Genomic DNA, 12884 nt, shown 5'->3' with positions numbered 1-12884 from the left:
AATTTAAGAAAAATAAATAAATAATTTGCTTGATCACCTATTCAATGAAATTTAATGTCATGTCATAAAACATTAAAAAAAAAATCTCTTGATTGTTGCATATAGTATAAGGCATCAGCATAAAATATTCTAAGGGCTGAACCCATTTAAAAAGATAAGGTCGGAATTTCATCACTCGTCCTTAGCCCAAAAATCACCCCAGTGCATAGATATCCTAAGCTTAACTAAAATCAACTAGACGTCGGCCCCTAAGGACATTCGAGCTCAATAGGACGAAGACCACCGAAAGTTGCACCAATTTCGCTCTGTGGCTTAGTTGATGTCTAGGCAAGCTTTGTCCCTATAAGGGAGACAGTTCATCTGTTCGAGGCAAGTGGATTTTAAGTGGGACCTTTGCGAACGCATCGTGACCCCTCCACTTACCTGGAAGCTTACCTGGTCAACTCGGTTCATTAGACCGGATTGGAGGCTTAGGTGCCCTCTTCAAACCAGTTAGGAGCTGTCTAAAAATTTAAGAAAAATATTAGAAATTGAGGTGTAATGTTTTGTTGCATGTTTGATTGTGAATAGATTTTTGTTTTAGGGTGTCGTTTTAGGTTAACTTTAGTTGGTACTTATATTTTTTTTTTTAAAAAAAAGAGAGGGAAATATTTTGCATGCTAAAGTGGAATAGGGACGACACTGGTCGATTAAGTCGTACAACTTTAGATCATCCCTTAGGACATACCCCTGAAATTCCTTCTCAATATCTCATACCTTGTGAGATGGCTGATTTAAATGAAGATGCGGGAAGTCACCACGATCGAGAACGTGAACCCCATGTTATGACTCTAAGACAATACCTACAACCGACTAGGACTAGTCAGCCTTCATGCATAATTTTTCCTGATAATGTAGGACATTTTGAAATCAAACCAGAGGTAATCCAATTGCTACCCAAGTTTCACGGATTAGAGTCAGCGAGTCCGTATCTTCATTTAAAAGATTTTGAAGAATTAAGCATTACATTTAGAGTGCCGAACGTCACCGAGGATGTCCTCAAGTTGACATTGTTTCCTTTCTCTCTAAAGGATAAGGCCAAAACATGGCTAAACTCTTTGCGACCTAGATCAATAAGAACTTGGCAAGATATGCAGAGAGAATTTTTAAAGAAGTTCTTCCCCACATAAAGGACCAACTTTTTGAAAAGACATATCAGCAATTTCCAACAAAAAGATAATGAAACATTTTATGAATGTTGGGAAAGATTTAAAGACCTTCTTCTCTCATGCCCTCATCACGGGTTCGAAACTTGGAGAACCATTAGTTTCTTTTATGAAGGTTTATCTCCACAGTTGAAACAGTTCGTAGAGACCATGTGTAATGGTAGATTTTTAGAAAAACAACCTGATGAGGCATGGGAGTATTTGGATTCCCTTGCTGAGACTGCCCAACTTTGGGATAACGGGGATAGAAACAACAAGTCTTTGCCTAAGCCTACTAGCTCTATACAGGGAGGCCTTTACAACCTCAGAACTGAGGATGATCTCAATGCTAAAATGGCAGCCCTGACTAGGAAGGTAGAAGAAATTGAGCTTAGGAAGGTTGCGCCTGTCAAGACTATGGAGCTTAGAAACGAGTGTTGTGGTATCTGCGATATGTCGGGTCATACCACTACAGATTGCCCCACCATACCGGCATTCAAAGAAGTCTTGCATGATTAAGCAAATGCTATGAACTCCTACCAAAAGCCTTATAACGATCCATACTCGAATACCTATAACCCTGGTTGGAAGAATCATCCAAATTTTAGGTGGAGAAACGATCATCCTCAACAGTCACACCATTTAGCTCCTCCACCTGCACATCCTACTTTTGCATCACCACCCTCTCAGAAGTCGAATATCGAGGATACCTTGCAATCTATACAAACTTTTCTACAAGGTCAAGCTAATATCAATGCTCAAAATACTCGAAATTTTGAAGATATAAGGAACCAATTTTCAATGTTGACTACCGTCCTCAGTACCCAAGAGAAGGATAAGCTTCCAGCTCAACCCCAACCTAACCCACAAGTGCACGGTAGTAATAATACGGCTCCTTCTAATTCGCATACAGAACATGCAAAGAGCATTATGACTTTGCGTAATGGGAAAGTCATCGATCAGACCGTCCCATTGAGACCGCAAGTCACTTCTAATTCTGATGCTCCCAAAGTTCATGAAAGGGAGAAAAAAAGAAGTTGAGGTCCCAACTTCTACCGAGAAAGTTGAATGTCCTTTTTCTCCACCTTTTCCACAACGGTTAAAGCCGTTGCAAAAGCTCGAACCTAATTCTAAAATTCTTGAGCTTTTAAACAAGTAAAGATCAACATACCTCTTCTTGATGCAATCAAACAAGTACCCTCATATGCCAAATTTTTGAAGGATTTGTGTATTGTTAAGCGTCGATTAAATGTTAAGAAGAAGGCATTTTTAACTGAAAATGTGAGTGCTATTTTGCAGCACAACATTCTTCCTAAATATAAAGATCCAGGTTGCCCAACCATCTCATGCATCATAGGTGACTTTAGGATAGAGCGAGCATTGTTAGATTTAGGGGCGAGTGTGAATTTGTTGCCATATTCTGTATATGAGCAACTTGGTTTAGGTGAGTTGAAGCCAACCTCCGTCACTTTGCAATTAGCTGACAGGTCAGTTAAAATTCCAAGGAGGATTATCGAGGATGTATTAGTCCAAGTAGACAAGTTCTACTTTCTTGTCGATTTTATTGTATTGGACACACATCCGGCTTCGAACTTACGGTCTCAGATTCCGGTCATTTTAGGACGTCCATTCCTTGCAACTTCTAATGCATTGATTAATTGTAGGAATGGCATCATGAAGCTTTCTTTTGGTAACATGACCTTAGAATTGAACATTTTTAATGTGTGCAAACAATCCAATGATCCCGAAGAGAGTAAGGAGGCTGATTGGGTTGAAACCATCGTAGAAGAATATTTGTTAGCTAAAGCAATTAACGATCCATTCAATGATAGCTTAATTGATTGGTGTCCTAATGGAACCGATGATGATGATTTGTCAATCACACCTATTGTGGATAATCTGGATATCAAGATGGTCAATAGGTGGAGACCAAAAGTAGGAGAATTTGAGAGGTTGTCGCCTCGAGAGGTGAAAATAGTACTATCCCATGAGCAAGCACCCAAGCTCGAATTGAAACCCTTACCAAAGGAACTTAAGTATGCTTTTCTTGGACCCGATGACACTTTTCCTGTTATCATCTCGTCTGGACTTGATCATACCCGGAAAAGAAAATTAGTTGGTGTTCTAAAGAATCATAAAGGAGCCTTAGGGTGGTCTATTGCAGACTTGAAGGGGATTAGCCCTTTAATCTGTACGCATCGGATATATTTGGAGGACAATGCTAAAACCACAAGGCAAATGCAATGAAGGTTAAATCCTACAATGAGAGATGTGGTTAAGGCAGAAGTCCTCAAGTTGCTTGACGTGGGTATTATTTATCCAATTTTCGACAGCAAGTGGATAAGCCCTACTCAAGTCGTTCCTAAGAAATTGGGTTTGACAGTAGTAGAAAATGAACAAGGTGAACTAGTTCCAACTTGTATCCCGACGAGTTGGCGCATGTGTGTTAACTACCGAAAGCTGAATTTGGTCACACGAAAGGATCACTTTCCTCTACCCTTCCTAGACCAAGTGTTGGAGAGAGTTGCAGGGCATGATTTCTATTGTTTTCTTGATGGCTATTCGGAATATTATCAAATTGAAATTTCACCAGAAGATCAAGAGAAGACTACCTTCACTTGTCCTTTTGGCACATTTGCTTTCCGACGAATGCCATTTGGGTTGTGTAACGCACCTGCAACATTCCAAAGATGCATGCTCAGCATTTTTGAAGACATGAACGAAAAATTTTTAGAAGTATTCATGGATGACTTCTCCGTTTTTGGCGACTCATTTGATAATTGCCTTTCACATTTACAAGCAGTCTTAGCTCGATGTATGGAAAAGAATTTAATTCTGAATTGGGAGAAATGCCACTTCATGGTGCCAAAAGGAATTGTCTTAGGACATATTGTTTCATCGAAGGGCATGGAAGTAGATAGAGCTAAGATTGATTTAATTGCTAAGCTACCTGCACCCAAGACGGTTAAATATGTTAGATCATTTTTGGGTCACGCCGGATTTTATAGGAGGTTTATCAAGGACTTTAGTGTCATAGCTCGACCATTATGTAACCTCCTATCCCTTGATACACCGTTCAATTGGACTGAAACCTGTCAGAAGGCATTCGAAAAGTTGAAGTCTATGCTTAGCACTGCACCCATCGTGCGACCACCTGATTGGTCATTACCTTTTGAGATTATGTGCGACGCTAGCGACTATGCGATAGGAGCTATCCTAGGACAACGCAAGGATAATAAGCCATATGTCATTTACTATGCAAGCAAAACCTTAAACAATGCTCAAATGAATTACACTACCATCGAGAAGGAATTGCTTGCAGTAGTATTTGTCTTAGATAAATTTCGCTCTTATATCCTTGGTGCTCCTATTGTTATCTTCACGAACCATGCGGCACTAAAATATTTGTTGGATAAGAAAGAGGCCAAACCACGCTTAATACGATGGATACTTCTACTCTAAGAATTTGACATCACTATCAAAGATAAAAAAGGAGTAGAGAATGTGGTTGCTGACCATTTATCACGATTAGTTTTTAATGATTCGGTGCCACAGTTTCCCATCAAGGACTCATTCCCTGAAGAGCAGTTGTTTGCACTCGCTATTGTGCCATGGTACGCTGACATTGTAATTTTTTTTGTTACGAACCGAATTCCGGAGCATTGGGGGTCGACAGATAGAAAAATTTTCTTGCGTGAAGTAAAGAATTATTACTATGAAGAATCCTATTTATTTAAATATTGCAATGATCAAATCTTTAGACGATGCATACCGGATCATGATATACAAAGCGTACTCTCTTTCTGCCATACTGATGCTTGTGGTGGACACTTTGCCTCTAAGAAAACTGTTGCAAAGGTCTTGCAATGTGGTTTCTATTGGCCTACTATGTTCAAAGATGCCCACGAGTTCTGCAGGACATGTGATCCATGTCAACGTATTGGAAGTCTAACTCGTAGGCAAATGATGCCTCTTCAACTCATTACTATTATCGAAATTTTTGATTGTTGGGGCATCGATTTTATGGGCCCATTCCCACCGTCTTTTGGATATGAGTACATTTTAGTCGGTGTCGAGTATGTGTCCAAATAGGTAGAAGCTGTCGCTTGTAGGACCAATGATCACAAACCTGTCCTGAAGTTTTTAAAAGAAAATATTTTTTCACGATTTGGGATGCCTAAGATCATAATTAGTGACGGTGGAAAATACTTTTGTAATAAGCCTTTCGAGACCTTATTGAAAAAGTATGGTGTCACCCATAGAGTTGCCACCCCATATCATCCGCAAACTAGTGGCCAGGTAGAGTTAGCCAATAGGGAGATCAAGCGTATTTTAGAGAAAACGGTGAACCCATCACGAAAAGATTGGTCCTTGAAACTATCAGATGCATTATGGGCCTATCGTACTGCATACAAAACCATTCTTGGCATGTCTCCCTACCGGCTAGTCTATGGAAAAGCGTGTCATCTGCCTGTAGAAATAGAACATAATCGTATTGGGCAATTAGAAAATTGAATTTTGATTTACATGATGCCGATCTAGCTAGAAAATTGCAATTGAACGAGCTTAATGAGATTCGCAGAGATGCTTATGATAATGCTAAAATTTGAAAAGAACGAATAAAGATCTTACATGATAAATCAATTTTAAAGAAATCTTATGAACCTTTACAAAAGGTTCTTTTATATGATTCCCGCTTACATCTGTTTTCTGGTAAGTTGCGATCGAGATGGACAGGTCCTTACATTATAAAAACTGTTTTTCCACATGGGGCGGTTGAGATTGAGAATCCACGGGATGGTAGAATTTTTAAGGTAAATGGACATAGGTTAAAACCTTTTCTTGAGAATTTTGCAGATGAAGAGGACTCTTTTTCCTTGGGGGAGCCTTCTTACGACTGAGCATGACGACAAAGGTATCTGTATAGTAGTTAGAATTAATTTTTTTCTTTTATTTCTAGTTTTTTTCTTATTTTGTAGGTCTTATTTTCTAGATATCAACAGCTCAAGATATTCCTCTTCTCTCTAATATTATTTTCTCTACTGTCTCTCATATATAGTTTTCTTGTATCTATTACATTGAGGACAATGCAATGTTTAAGTTGGGGGAGGGAAATATTTTGCAAAAAAAAAAAAAAACCTTACTTTTGCATTTGATTTATTCTATTACTTTCTTTTCTAAGCAAATGCACATGTATTTTCATATTGAGTTTGTGCAACTATTACGGCAAGGAACACATGCATATTATGATTGATCAGAGACCTATTATTAGATCCCCGCACATGTACTTAATGATTATAGGAAGGCCTCAGGAGTTCATATTTGTTTAATGCATTTTTATTAAGCCGTATCTGTAAAAGAAGTATGAGTATCCTTGTCCGTACTACAAGGTTCATGATTTGGTTTTCACATAAATATAGAGGTTGAATATCCTGGCTAGATCACCTAAGTGCCTTATGTTCCAACCTTGGTTGACCTATAGTCACGATGCAGTCACGTTATATGGTTCAGTTTACCTCCACTTTTTATCGCAAAAAAAAAAAGATGACAAGTCTGACCTCGTGGCGTAGTCTGGTTCGAGTAATTAAGCCCGAGGGGTGTTTCACCTAATGCCTTGAGCCAACTGGATCAGAAGTCATTGGCCGAAAACTCGCTACATGGATCTTACTAGAGCCTAAGGGGGTTGGACTATTGTAATCGTCATATTTGTTTACAAATAAAAATAAGCATGAATAAGGTTAGTTGGACTGAACCCAGTGACATGTGGTAATGGCTGGTTTGACTCCATTAATTTGGAACTCTGTGTACTTTGGATGTTTAGCTGGGCTTGATAGCTCCTTCTTTATATACGAACAATTTTTGACAAATTTAGACAACATGAGATATTCTGAAAATTTGATAGATCAGGCTCTAATAAACTGTAGTAAACACTTGTGAACTTGAGTAGTACACCTAAAAATTCAAGCAGTGCAATGTTATGGTGGAGGTATTAGTGCTCTAAGAAAGTCATACTCTTTTATGCACACTACACTTTCATATTTTCCTTGCTTTGATAGTTGCCATGCTTAAAAATATATATTAGTTACATGAGTATTAGCTTAAAATTTAGGACCTCATGTCATATCATTCATGATGTTTGTGGGTAACATCTCTACAAACCCTCACGAGACAACACTCGTCCGCTAGGGTAACCTAGGGGTTTAACGGCTTGTTGCACATGCTAAGTGCAATCGTGATGCCCTACGAAAGTAGGTACGTATCTTAGTTTTGTGTCTTTAACTTCAATAAAAAGTCATAGGTTAGACCACATCTTTTGTGTCCTCATTATTGTTTGCTCGTTAATTACTAGAGACTAGCAATAAGCTAGTTGGGGGATATGATGAGAACACAAAAGTGCGTTATACACGTTGCTTAAATTAATATTATTGCTAACAAATAATGATAAAAGGGCTGCATTAATTTTATATTTTATTTGGCACAGATTATCGTAAATCAGAGTTTAAATGTGCATTTGGTTGACTTCAAGCCTGATTACACTGGAACAGAATTGAACCTGGTCAAGCACACTTGCACCCGAGGGACACATGGCAGCCATCCGGAGGCAGCGCAAGATGGATCCACTAAGGGTCTAATTTCATCATCCGGGAGGATCCAAAAGCCCGCAACGGATCTGTGTTTTGATCTCCCACAACCCCTCATCCAGATCCCGCGATCAACGCCCTCATCTTCCGCCCGTTTAAGGCGCTTCCCAGCTTCCTCCTTCCGCGTGTGACCCCGTATCCCAACGCCCGTGAAGCTTCCCAGCATCCCGTCTCCACCGCGTCCGCTCCCTCCATTTTCATTTTTCAGCGTGCGACCCCAGGATCCCACGCATCATCCATTACCATCTGCGCCTCCCAGCTCTTCTTCCGGACCCGCATCAGACCCTCCCCTGCATCAGCAATCTTCCGTGATCTGAGCTTCCGTATCCCAGTGCCCGTGAATCTTCCCAGCGGCCGTCCGGAAGAGATCATGAAGCTTCCCAACATTCCGCCTCCTCCGCAGCACCCGCGATCAGCCCCTTCGTCCGCTCACGCCGTCTGTGAAGCCAGCGATCACCGCCTCCTCCACAGCGTCCGAGCTTCATTTCCAGCTCATCTTCGCCCGCGATCTCCTCCTAGCCTCACGCGCCTAAGATTCAGCCTCCTCCAGCGCATTCCCAAGATCCATAGAGGGGGAGAGTTGAGTATAAGAGGAGTCGGCAGAGAAGGGAAAAGGGGAGGCTGATTTGGGGGAGAAAAGAAAACAGAGGAGGAAAGAAAGGAAGAAACAGGGTATGCTCTGTTTCTAAAAAGAAAAAAAAAGAGTGAGAAAGGGAGAGATGCTGATTTTTGTAATGGCTTGCTAACTCCTTTGGCAAAGGGTGATGGATGAACCCTTGTCATGTTGCTTTCATCAAGTACATTCTAAACTTTAATTCTAATTGTTTTATATCCATTGGTATGTTTTGGGTTCTTGCATATTTATTTATTAGATAGATCTTGTATGGTTTATATTTATTGATGCATGGATTGTTTCGATTTTTGATTTGTCGTATACGTAACCGGCACGATAAATACTTGAATGTTGAATCCATGTTTTCAAAGTATATATTCCATGCTTAGAACTATTCTATCTAATTAATCCTTAATCAAGAATCGCAAAATTTATTTGTTGAAAGTAACATTGTCAAGGAGGATTCCGAATCCCTAGCCTTCTCTATTTTCTTGAACTTTGTTTAGTTACCTATTAATCATCTGCTTTTAATTTTTGAAAATCAACTGAAAATTACATCTAGAAATTACGCTAATAATCTATAGATCGTTCCCTGAGGAATCGACCTCGGACTCCCGAGTTATATTACTTGTGCGATTCTCCTGTACTTGGGAGAGTAGTTTTACTTTAGCATCACCTTCCGTCGCTGGATTAGAAATCCAGGTAGTCTGGCACCAAAGTACAGTAAGTTGCTTGCAAGCCACCGGTTGCAATCTCAGGTCTAAAGGATACATATACCCATATCCACTCGGAACAACTCTTGACAAGAGAGAGTCCGTCAATTGGTCACGTTCAGTGAACGTACACTACCATTCACCTGTATACCATACTAGTATCTCTATACTCTTTGGTTTGGAAGACAACCAACAAATATGATACACAATGACCTACGCCCGATAATACTATCGTCTTGTTAATAGTATATCATACGGTCATGAATATTTAAGGACCTGTGTGACAAAATCATATTTCATTACACAAAGCAGTCCTAAGGACTTCATCACATCGGAGTTTGTGAAGATGTTCTGGTGATGAATAAATACCATGTTATTTATAATTGATTCAAATACATTTACAATTAACAATTGATTGGATTTAGGACATAATTCCCAACAACTTCCACTTGACCTAAAACCAATCAGTACAGTATCGTATACCCATCTTCAAGTAATGATGGTCAAACTCCTTTACACTGAGGGCCTTAGTGAAGGGGTCGGCTAAGTTATCCTTTCCGTCAATCTTTTTAAGATCAACGTCACCTCGTTCTACTATCTCACGAACAAGGTGATACTGGCGCAGAATGTGCTTGGTGTGCTGGTGTGCCTTTGGTTCCTTAGCTTGAGCGATGGCCCCAATGCTATCACAGTATAGTGGGACTGGTCCATCAACGGAGGGTGCAACTCCGAGCTCAGCAATGAACTTTCGCAGCCACACAGCTTCCTTCGCCGCATCCGATGCCGCAATGTACTCCGCCTCGCACACAGAGTCCGCTATAGTAGTCTGCTTGGAACTCTTCCAACAGACAGCCTCACCATACAGGATAAAAATAAATTCAGACACACTCTTGCTATCATCATGATCTGACTGGAAACTGGAATCAGTATATCCCACATGTTTCAAGTCAGAATCTCCATAGACCATCCACTTATCCTTAGTATTTCTCAAATACTTGAGGATAGTCTTTACAACTTTCCAGTGGCTCTCTCCTGGGTCAGATTGGTACCTACTCACTACACCTAGTGAATATGCCACATCTGGTCTAGTACATGTCATAGCATACATAATAGATCCCACAGTAGAGGCATATGGAATTCTACTCATATGCTCTCTTTCTTGGGGAGTTGTCGGGCAATCTTCTTTAGAAAGAGTGATTCCATGACCTATCGAAAGATAGCCTTTTCTGGAATTCGTCATGCTGAACCTTTTCAACACGGTTTCAATGTACATGGATTGGGACAGACCGAGCAACCTACTAGATCTATCTCTATAGATCTTCATCCCAAGGATGTAGGATGCTTCTCCCAAATCATTCATGAAGAATTGTGATGAAAGCCATATTTTTACTCCCTGTAGTGCAGCGATGTCATTCCCTATTTGGAGAATATCATCCACATACAGTACAATAAATAAAACTACCGTACCATTAGCCTATTTGTATATGCAAGGTTCCTCTTCGTTCTTAACGAAGCCATAAGTTTTGATAACCCTGTCAAAACGAATGTTCCAACTCTGAGATGCCTGCTTTAGTCCATATATAGACTTTTGCAGCCTACACACCTTAGACTCATCTGCAGAAATAAAACCTTCAGGCTGTATCATATACACCTGTTCCTCTAAATCTCCATTTAGAAAAGCGGTTTTAACATCTATCTGCCAGATCTCAAAGTCCAGATGGGCCGCAATCGCAAGCATGATCCGAATGGATTTCAGCATTGCCACAGGCGAAAACGTTTCGTCATAGTCGATACCATAATGCTGACGAAATCCCTGGGCAACCAGACGGGCTTTATAGGTTTCCACCTTTCCGTCTGCGCCTCTTTTCCGTTTGAAAATCCACCTACACCCTATGGGTTTAAATCCTTCGGGTGGGTCAACCAATGTCCATACATCATTGACCTTCATGGACTCCATTTCAGATTCCATGGCTCCAAGCCATTTATCAGAGTCAGAGCTTTGCATAGCATCCATATAGGTGACGGAATCATCATCGTTCTCATCGAGACCAATGGGATCATCATCCCGGACAAGAAAACTGTAGTATCTATCCGGTCGATGCGGTACTCTACCGGATCGCCTAACGGGTGCAACCTTAATGGGTTCTGAGTTTGATCCAATCAAATCAGACTCTAACGGTTCAGTTCTAGTTGTCTGATCCTCTACCTGTTGAACTTCATCAAGCTCAACCTTAGAGCTGTTCGTTCTTTCACCAAGGAATTTCTTCTCTAAGAAGATAGCTCTATTGCTGACGAACAACCTTTGTTCATTAGCCTGGTAGAAATAATACCCTTTGGTTTCTTTTGGGTAGCCGACAAAAAGACATTCTTCTAACCTAGCTTCCAGTTTGTCTGCTTTCAAACGACGGACGTAGGCTGGAGACCCCCAAACTCTAAGGTGAGAAAGTATAGGCTTTTGACCAGTCTATATCTCATATGGAGTTTTAGTCACAGATTTACTGGGAATTCTATTAAGAATATAACAAGCGGTCTCAAGTGCATAACCCCAAAATGATAAGGGCAAAGCTGTAAACCCCATCATGGACCGGACCATGTCCAACAGAGTCCGATTCCTCCTTTCAGACACACCATTATGCTGCGGTGTTCCAGGAGGGGTCCACTGAGAGAGAATCTCATTCTCCTCCAGATATGTCAAGAAATCACTGGAGAGGTATTCACCACCTCGATCAGATCAAAGTATCCTAATACACTATCCAGTTTGTTTCTCTACTTCATTATGGTATAATTTGAACATTTCAAATGATTCATACTTATGTTTCATAAGAAACACATACCCATACCAAGATAGGTCGTCGGTAAATGTAATGAAATAGCTGTATCCACCTCTTGCACTAGTGCTCATAGGTCCACATACATCCGAATGTACAAGACCTAATACAGCACCGGCTCGTATACCTTTTCTAGTAAAAGGCGACTTGGTCATCTTTCCAAGAAGACAAGACTCACAGGTAGGTAATGATTCACAATCATTAATATTTAAAATATCCAGTAAGGCCAACCTGTTGATCATGTTCTTGTTAATATGACCTAGCCTACAATGCCAAAGATAGATATCAGGGACATCATCAGATCTAGGGCGTTTACTTGTAGTGTACATTACACTTACAGGTTGTGACAATACATAAATGCCATTGTTTAATCGTCCATTGATTACTGTAACACCATTCATAATGATATCACAATAATCCTTTTTTATACAAATTTCATAACCGTTTAAGGCCAAATGACCAACGAAAATGACATTCATTAAGAAACTAGGACAATAGTGACATTCACCAAGGGCAATTATGTGAGAATTCGAAACAATTTGAATATTACCTAATGCTAGAACTGGAGCAGTTCTTCCATCTCCAACATTTAGGAATTTTTCATTGTTACCGAAATTCTCAATGACTTGCAGTCCTTTCAACGTATTACAGATATTAAAAGGACGTCTGGTATCCAATACCCAGGTCATAATATTACATACAGAGAAATTATAAGGTGTTATCATATAACCACCTTGATTAGCAACTCTTTGCTGACTTCTCTCATTAGCACTCGAGTTAGCCTGATTCTTAATCAAAGGTCTAGTCAGCTCATCACTATCCAATAGTGATAGGGGGAACTTATAAGAGGACATTTCTGCATAAAGGATAAAACCAAGGCCTTATTAGTAAATGAGTCAATTAAT

At 40.1% G+C, this 12884-nt stretch overlaps 1 non-coding gene across 1 annotated transcript; it reads right to left on the bottom strand.

Annotated features, from left to right (window-relative positions):
* Nucleotides 1–1176: 1176 nt before the first annotated feature.
* LOC120108356 lies at nucleotides 1177–1285 on the bottom strand. Its single transcript, XR_005509734.1, has one exon. It is a non-coding gene; the product is annotated as a small nucleolar RNA R71 (small nucleolar RNA).
* Between the last annotated feature and the right edge of the window lie 11599 nt (nucleotides 1286–12884).

Source organism: Phoenix dactylifera, unplaced genomic scaffold (assembly GCF_009389715.1).
Source record: "Phoenix dactylifera cultivar Barhee BC4 unplaced genomic scaffold, palm_55x_up_171113_PBpolish2nd_filt_p 001291F, whole genome shotgun sequence".
NCBI lineage: Eukaryota > Viridiplantae > Streptophyta > Magnoliopsida > Arecales > Arecaceae > Phoenix > Phoenix dactylifera.
Note: the sequence above shows the minus strand (reverse complement) of the source record. Positions and strands in the feature narration are given on the sequence as shown.